Genomic DNA, 9,481 nt, shown 5'->3' with positions numbered 1-9,481 from the left:
CAGGGCTTTATTTTGTTATTTATTATTCTATATGTCTTTTCCAGCTGTATAGTTGTACATTGCAATAGACTGTAGTAAAATTTTCCTCCTATAGGTGGTGCTCTTTTTTTAAGGATTACAGGATAGCAATAGATATTTTCTTAAAAATTTTTTTGTAGGAAACAGATTGGCACCAACCAACTTTTCTTCTTTGCTTTATTAAAAAAATAATACTTACAAGTAGACATTGTTAGTTTGCTAAAATGGCGTTCCTAGAAGCAATATTTTGAAAATATACTCATGTCAGTCCTGTCAGTAAATTGGCCCCCATTGCTTTGGATCTCAAGATCCATTTTGCTTCTTTTTGCATCAATATCTTATTTTTGTCCCCTCCCATTTTTGATGGTGGTACAGTTTTGATGCCTCCAAAGGTAAGGACTCTAGGCTTACAATTAATCTTTCTTATGTACTATCTTTTCTTCTGACTTTTTTCCCAGCTATTCTTCAAAAGTTCTGACTGAACAAGCAATGTGTCTTTTATTCTAGCAATGTTCAGACAGGCAACATTTCACCTTCTCAATAAAGGCATTATCAGGTGATAAGGTGAAAAGGTGAAACGGTGCCTGTCTTAGCACTGGTGGAATAAAAGACACATTGCTTAAAGAGGACCCGTCACCCTAAAAAAGCATTCTAGGAGCTGCTTACTTTAGCCATACCCCAGTAATAGCAGTGTTAAACTGCTTTATTGGAACCTTCACTGCCATAGCCTCGGAACGCCGGCCCAAGCTTAGAGCAGTTGGTGTATTCATGAGGGGTTGGTCCAAAGCGCTAACCTTACTGTAACTTTTACCCTGGATCGCCCCTGCCACACCATAGGTTGGCTTCATGCGTCAGTCACCGCCTCCTCGCAGTGCCCCCTCATAAATACACTAGACTGCTGTGAGCTTGGTCGTGCGTTGTGGCTATTGCAGTGCAGTGTTTACTAGCTTTATTAGAAAGTTCTGGTAAAGCTAGCAATTTAAAACTGCTATTACTGGGGTAGGGCTAGGAGCTGTTTACTTTAGAAAGCAGCCCCTACAGCATTTTTTTAAGGTGACAGGACCTCTTTAAGGTGTGCCGGTTCATTTTATTTTATGGATCTGGATGATAAGACGGCTTGGTCAAACCTTCAGAAGGCCTGCACCCATTGTTTGCTATAAGTGCTGCTCCGAATAGTAATGTAATTATATTATTTTTTGTGGCTAGACTTATTTTTTGAGGCAAGTTTTTCACTGCAGCCTGTTTTGCATAATACAACTATACAGCAAAAAATAAAAAAAGACATATAGAATACAATAAAAAGTAGAGCACGCAATGAAGGCCTCGTACTACAATGGATCCTGCAGAAATTGCAATGGAAATAACAGGTGAAAAATGAGAAAAACTGTTATAACAAGGGAATGTTACACAAGGGAAGAATTACATATAATAATTACAAGGACTTTGAAAACTAAAGTAAAATATCAAGCAGAAAAAGAAGTATGACTGTTTTGGATGGTCAAATAATTGAAGAGTAACTGCATAGGTTTTTTTCCACAAATCAATAGTTTTGGGATGTAAAACAACTTTGTCTATTATCTTTGTTACCTTTATTCTGCAGTTTCTTTGCTATACTCCTCAGATTACCTCAGAGCGGCAATATCTGCTTCCTCTCCATGTGCTGACAAGCCCTGTGAATCCATACTTTGTTTATACTTTGTTTTTCAGTTGGTGTTGTGGTAGGGGCTGCTGCTTCCTGCTCACAGAGGAGGCGGTCTCTTTGTCTATGTGGCAGAGCTGGATGTGTCCAAGATAGTGAATACAGATGTCTCCTGCATTGTATAGTGAGCTACAAGATCTTCCCTGTTCCCTATCAGTCCCTTCATCCCTGTCATTGCCAGTATCAGCTCTGTGCAGATAGGCTACTAACGCTTAGTGCTCACACAGCACAGGCTATAGATTTCATGTAACTGGTGTACTTGGATTTCTACTAGTTATTTACATGTTCCCTGCGTCTCCATGGCTAGGCTAGTCCCATATACATCATATACACTCACCGGCCACTTTATTAGGTACACCATGCTAGTAATGGGTTGGACCCCCTTTTGCCTTCAGAACTGCCTCAATTCTTCGTGGCATAGATTCAACAAGGTGCTGGAAGCATTCCTCAGAGATTTTGGTCCATATTGACATGATGGCATCACACAGTTGCCGCAGATTTGTCGGCTGCACATCCATGATGCAAATCTCCCTTTCCACCACATGCCAAAGATGCTCTATTGGATTGAGATCTGGTGACTGTGGAGGCCATTTGAGTACAGTGAACTCATTGTCATGTTCAAGAAACCAGTCTGAGATGATTCCAGCTTTATGACACGGCGCATTATCCTGCTGAAAGTAGCCATCAGATGTTGGGTACATTGTGGTCTTAAAGGGATGGACATGGTCAGCAACAATACTCAGGTAAGCTGTGGCGTTGCAACGATGCTCAATTGGTACCAAGGGACCCAAAGAGTGCCAAGAAAGTATTCCCCACACCATGACACCACCACCAGCCTGAACCGTTGATACAAGGCAGGATGGATCCATGCTTTCATGTTGTTGACGCCAAAAATTTTACCCTACCATCCGAATGTCGCAGCAGAAATCAAGACTCATCAGACCAAGCAACGTTTTTCCAATCTTCTACTGTTCTTAGCTGAAAGGAGTGGCTCCCGGTGTGGTCTTCTTCTGCTGTAGCCCATCTGCCTCAAAGTTCCATGTACTGTGCATTCAGAGATGCTCTTCTGCCTACCTTGGTTGTAACAGGTGGCGATTTGAGTCACTATTGCCTTTCTATCAGCTCGAACCAGTCTGCCCATTCTCCTCTGACCTCTGGCATCAACAAGGCATTTCCGCCCACAGAACTGCCGCTCACTGGATGTTTTTTCTTTTTTGGACCATCCTCTGTAAACCCTAGAGATGGTTTTGCGTGAAAATCCCAGTAGATAAGCGGTTTCTGAAATACTCAGACCAGCCCTTCTGGCACCAACAACAATGCCACATTCAAAGGCACTCAAATCACCTTTCTTCCCCATACTGATGCTCGGTTTGAACTGCAGGAGATTGTCTTGACCATATCTACATGCCTAAATGCACTGAGTTGTCGCCATGTGATTGGCTGATTAGAAATGAAGTGTTAACAAGCAGTTGGACAGGTGTACCTAATAAAGTGGCTGGTGAGTGTATGTGCACTGTGCAGTGTTCCATGGATTTATTTGTGGGAATCTAAATCAGAGAACACAAGTCAACATTGGGCAAGCTAACTGGCCTCAGCTTGAGGGCATAGACTGTCTCCAACCACTTCACCTCTGGTGAGAAAGAATTTTGTCAAACACTTTCAGTGTCTGCCTGTATATAAAGAGTCTTCACAATTTGAAGCGGAGGAAGAATTTATACAGTTTTTTCTACAAGCACCCTTGGAACATTCCCTCTTAAGGGGGCATTCACACTGCCATTGCCTGCCGTAGCGTACAATATGATAACTTGTCCAATCAGAACTTTAAGACTACCTAGGGAAAAGGCAGAAGAAATGATAGTAAAGAGAAAGATTCATTTTTGTCTGTTGATTTTAGTCCCACAACAAAAAAAGCTAAAATCTAAAAAAAAATCGTATATGGCAGAAGGAGATAAGTATCTCACACAGATCGCTGTAAGGGGCCCAATTGTCACATTCAGACAAGGAAGAACATTAGAATCTAAACTAGTAAAAGGGAAAAAAACTGGTTAGAGTAAGTGGGAAATTTTAAATATGGTCAAAACAAATTATATGGAACATGAACATCAGGTTCAGGGAAAATATGACATTAGTTAATACAGGAGAAGGGCTTCCAAGACTTATCCAACATGTAAGGGAACATCATAATAGTATTTCCAGCAATATTTTGAGCAGTGGCAGAACTAGATTTCACTGGGCCCTGGGGGAAAATTCCTAACGTGGCCCCCTCTGTACCCTAAATGTGACCACCACCATTATTACTATTCAATAATTACCGTATATATGCCCGGGTATAAGCAGAGTTTTTCTGCACAAAAAATGTGCTGAAAAACCTCACTTCGAGTCAAGAAAACAAACAAACAGGGTACTCACCTTCAGACGCCCTCTACTATACAGCGATGCTCCAGCATCGGCTCCGAGTCCCTGCACTGTTCGTCGCAGGGATCGTCACGTCAGCCTCTTGCTGACATTCTACTATATGCGCCGGCTCCGGCACACACTATGATGTCAGCGAGCAGCTGACATCATGGTGCCTGTGGCACACCGCGCGGAGACCTGGAGCCGATGTTGGAGCATTGCTGTATAGAAGAGGACCTGCCGGAGAAGGGGGGGGGGGGTTGTCGAAAGGTGAGTTCACTGTACATTTTGTATTTTGCTCACACAGCAAAATACAAAGCAGTATTGAAAAGTCAGAAGATGGTAAAATGAAGATATTTTTTTCATACAGAAGGCTTTGATTTTTTTTAAGTGTATCAAAACACAAGAAAACCTTTATAAATATGGTATCTCCGTGATTGTACACGGAAGATTGACTGGAAGAATAAAGGAAAATGTCATTTGGAGAGCAAAGTGAAATCCGTGACAAACGAAGCCCACAAGAAAATGGTGCAAATGTGTTTTTCACATAGTACACCACAATTGAGGCCAAATCATTAAGGGGTTAAATACACATGTATCTACTATATACACATATAATACATACTCACGTACTCATACATAGTACAAATATCCCCACATACCGTATACTTGTATAATTACAAATACACATCTAGTACACATAATTACTCCTTCATTTCCTGCACTGCTTCCTCGACCCGACAGCTGCCTGACTGCTGGCAGGGGAACAGCAACACTTACTACATTAGGGGGGAGATTTATCATTAGGTAGGATTTTGAGTAGTTGTCTATGTGTTAGACTGGCAGGTTTCCAACAGTCTGATTTATGCCTTCCTATGTGAGTATCCGCTATGTGTGCTCTATGGGAATAGACTGCACCAGTCGCACGTACCATCTGCTCAATTTCTGCCTTTTTGCGATGTTTTTGCAAACATTACCTAGACCAGAGGTCCCCAAACTACGTCCTGCGGACTGTTTCTATCCGACCCCCATTGCTTGGCGCACCAAGCAATGTATAGTGTATAGTGCTCGATGCGGCTGGAAACGTCCACTCAAGCACTTTTACTGGAGCGATGTGGCCGGAAAACAACACATCGCTTCATGAAGTAGGCTGCGCAGCCACTTGACGACGTCATCACGGGCGGGAGACTGAGGTGAGTACAACATTTTTTTTTTTTTAAACGGCAGTAGAAGTATTGCGGCAGCCGGGAGCCCAATATATGACATAATTTACTATGGGGGCATTATATGACATAATGGTGGGGCCCAATATATGACATAATTTACTATGGGGGCATTATAGGAAATAATGGTGGGGCCCAATATATGACATAATTTACTATGGAGGCATTATAGAAAATAATGGTGGGTCCCAATATATGACATAATTTACAATGGGGACACAATAGGAAATAACGGTGGGGCCCAATATATGACATAATTTACTACGGGGCATTATAGGAAATAATGGTGGGCAGGGGCGTCGCTAGGTCAAAAGATTCAGGGCTTGTGTCCCGGATCTTTTGGCCGGTGCCCCGGATCTCCCTGGGTCAGCAGGACATCAGGTCCTGGTGCCCGGGCATCCTCTCTCTCTTCACGATCCTAGTGTTCACTGCTTTCCCTGCAGGACCTGTGATGATGTCACGATCACATGGCCTGCAGGGGGAAGTAGTGCATGGAGCTGCAGGAGTGAGGTGAGATGGAGAACATAGGAAGATCTGTATGGGCACATAACAGGGGGATCTTTATGGGCACATAATAAGGGGATCTGTATGGGGCACATAACAGGGGGATCTATATGGGCACATGACAGGGGGATCTGTGTGGGCACATAACAAGGGGATCTGTATGGGGCACATAACAGGGGGATCTGTATGGGGCACATGACAGGGGGATCTGTATGGGGCACATGACAGGAGGATCTATATGGGCACATGACAGGGGGATCTGTATGGGGCACATGACAAGGGGATCTGTATGGGGCACATGACAGGGGGATCTGTGTGGGGCACATGACAGGAGGATCTATATGGGCACATGACAGGGGGATCTGTGTGGGATTTCTCCTGTGGTTTCTGTAGCTGTATATACCCTCAGTAAAGTTGTTATTGGCTTATGTCCCATCTCCTGAAGAAGCCCCCCCCACATATATTGTCGCCTTTTCTGCAGCATGCCCCCTCCCATGTCCCCTTTCCTTTACCTGTTTCCTTCCAATGTCCTCTTTCCCAGCCAAATTCTGTTAAGAAAAAAAATCCAATACTCACCTTCCTCGTTCCTGATTTGATATTTCTGAGTTTTTGACATGATGCAGTTATATTGAGCAGATATATATCAGGTGGCCCATTTAGCTATCATTGTGTATGTGATGTCTCTGTGAGCGGCTATCATTGTGGTCAGTCATCTAATATTATGTATTGTAATTTTTAAGAATATGTTAAGAAAGAGTATATATTTTATGTGAAAAGGAGATAATGTTTTCCTCAGTTTGTTCAAATTCTGTTTTGTGCCAACTTCTCTTTAACAATTCCAAGATCCTGTTGGTAGAAATCAGAGCAGCGCTGGTCATATGGAAGAGACAGGAAGAAATGTGTAGGAGTACAGAGATGTCTCCTATAAGTAACTTCGTTATATGCTATGATTATTAACCGGTTCGCGACCGCCCACCATGTATTCATGGCGGCGGTCGCGTTCCGATGCATGGAGAGGGCTCGCGGGCCGAGCCCTCTCCATAGCCGGTAAGTCTCTGCTGCATATTGCAGCAAAGGCTTACCGGTAACACCCGCGATCGGTGCCGGCACCGATCGCGGGTGTTTTCTTGCAGAACGCCACCGGCAAAGCTGCATGGGCGCCGCCATCTTTCCGAGGATCGCCGCTCCCCGTGACGTCATCGGGGAGCGGCGATCCGTTGCCATGGTAGCTTCGGGTCTCATGAAGACCCGAAGCTACTTCGGGTTAACCCATTCATTACAATGTGCTATCAGCACATTGTAATGTATGAGGAGTAAAATCCCCATATACTGCCATACTGTAGTATGGCAGTATATGGTAGAATCGATCAGACAACCTAGGGTTAAAGTACCCTAGGGAGTCTGAAAAATAGTAAAAATTAAAGTTAAAAAAAAAAATTATAATAAAAAAACCTAAAAATTCAAATCACCCCCCTTTCCCTAGAACTGATATAAATATAAATAAACAGTAAAACTCATAAACACATTGGGTATCGCCGCCTCTGAAAATGCCCGATCTATCAAAATATGATAACGGTTTTTCACTGCGTTTAACCCCGTAACAGAAAATCGCGTCCAAAGTCAAAACTGGCACTTTTTTGCCATTTAAAAAAAAATTAAAAATTCTATAAAAAGTGATCAAAAGGTTGTACAGTCCTAAAAATAATATAATTGAAAACATCATCAAAAGTCGCAAAAGAGGACACCACCCTCAACTCCATACACCAAAGTATGAAAAAGTTATGAAAAAGCACAAGAAGACGGCAAAATAAAAAAAAAAAATTTGTTCATGAGGTTTTAATTTTTGTAAATGTATGAAAACATTATGAAACCTATACAAATTTGGTATCCCTGTAATCGTACTGACCCAAAGAATAAATTAGATGCGTCATTTGTGGCATGAAGTGAAAGCCGTAATATCCAAGCCCACAAGAATACGACACAAATGCGTTTTTTCACCATTTTCACTGCATTTGGAATTTTTTTCCCGCTTCCCATTACATGGCATGGAATATTTAATACCACCACTATGAAGTGCAATTTGTTACGCAAAAAACGAGCCGTCACATAGCTTTTTACGTGTAAAAATAAAAAAGTTATAGATTTTTGAAGGTGGGAAGTGAAAAATGGAAATGAAAAAACAGGAAAGGGCCCGGTCCTTAACCGGTTAATAACAAGGCCAGAGGAAAACCGGTATCTACCACTATATGGTCACTGTATAGTGGATACTGGTACCCCGAGGTTGGGGGCCCACTTGGGTGCATTTTTGTTCCCCCCTATGCTGAACCCCTATCTATGCTGAACCCCTCTGGAACTGACACAAATTTCTCACACACATGGTAGTAGTTTCTACATCCCGTGTGTGAGCCGACTGCCCAAGCCACAAAGCTCAGAGCAGGATCCACAGTTTATGGTTCTGATGTTTGTGGCCTGTGAAATGCACATGTTCGGGTGCATGTAGTCTAAGGCCCCTTCTACACTGGCGTTTTTCACGCGCGAGTTCTGCGCGTGCATTTGACGCGCAGAACTTGCATTGCACTCTGTCCCATTGTATTCAATGGGTCTTTCTTCATTTGCGTTGTTTTGCACGCGCGTGCTTGCGTTCGTTTGCACGCGCGTCAAAATCGCAGCATGCTCTATTTTTGCGATTCACGCGCATTTTTCACGCCCCATTCAAGTCTATGGGGACGTATCAAAAACGCATTGCACTCGCAAACATTGCAAGTGCAATGCGAGTGCAATGCGTTTTAAACGTAAGGGTTGCTAGGTGACCAGTATAACAGTATTTCCCCTGCTCGCGAACGATCATTTAATTAAAAAAACACAATGAAGAACAGTGAAGAATAGAATAAAAACAGTGAACACAGTGAACACAGTGAACACAGGATCATTTAAGATAAAAACACAGTGCAGAACACAGTGCAGAATAGATTACAGATGTTCGGCACATCTGCTTACTTGTCGGGAGATACGCGCGGAGCGGTGCGAACAAAATAGCATGTGAAGAACAATATATATGTGTGAAGAAGACATTGCAGATGTATGGAAACATCTGCAATGTGTTCTTTACACACATATATATTGTTCTTCACATGCTATTTTGTTCGCACCGCTCCGCGCGTATCTCCCGACAAGTAAGCAGATGTGCCGAACATCTGTAATCTATTCTGCACTGTGTTCTGCACTGTGTTTTTATCTTAAATGATCCTGTGTTCACTGTGTTCACTGTGTTCACTGTTTTTATTCTATTCTTCACTGTTCTTCACATCTGCTAACTTGTCGGGAGATAATATACGCGCGCGGAACAGTGAAGAATAGATCGCAGATGTTTGCAACTTATCAGAAGACATTCTTTTTCAATTAAATAAAACATTTTATTCCCGAACCTTGGTCCCTTTGAAAAAGTCCCATTGACTTAAAAAAACGCGCGTGAAAAACGCACCGAAAACGCAAAAAAACGCGAACAAAAATGAAACAAAAACGCAGCAAAAACGTCAGTTTTTCACGCATTGCACCCTGACGTGAAACGCAACGCTAGTGTGCAAGAGGCCTAAGAGGTAATCAGTGAAGAAACACTTTAAATTGATATCATGTCAATAGGCAT

At 42.6% G+C, this 9,481-nt stretch overlaps 1 protein-coding gene across 1 annotated transcript in view; it reads right to left on the bottom strand.

Annotated features, from left to right (window-relative positions):
• Positions 1-9,481, bottom strand: part of RPL31 (ribosomal protein L31) — a 435,376-nt gene that overhangs the window by 326,663 nt on the left and 99,232 nt on the right. The window lies entirely within an intron of this gene.

Source organism: Engystomops pustulosus, chromosome 2 (assembly GCF_040894005.1).
Source record: "Engystomops pustulosus chromosome 2, aEngPut4.maternal, whole genome shotgun sequence".
Classification (NCBI taxonomy): domain Eukaryota; kingdom Metazoa; phylum Chordata; class Amphibia; order Anura; family Leptodactylidae; genus Engystomops; species Engystomops pustulosus.
This window is presented reverse-complemented; position numbering and strand designations above follow the sequence as displayed.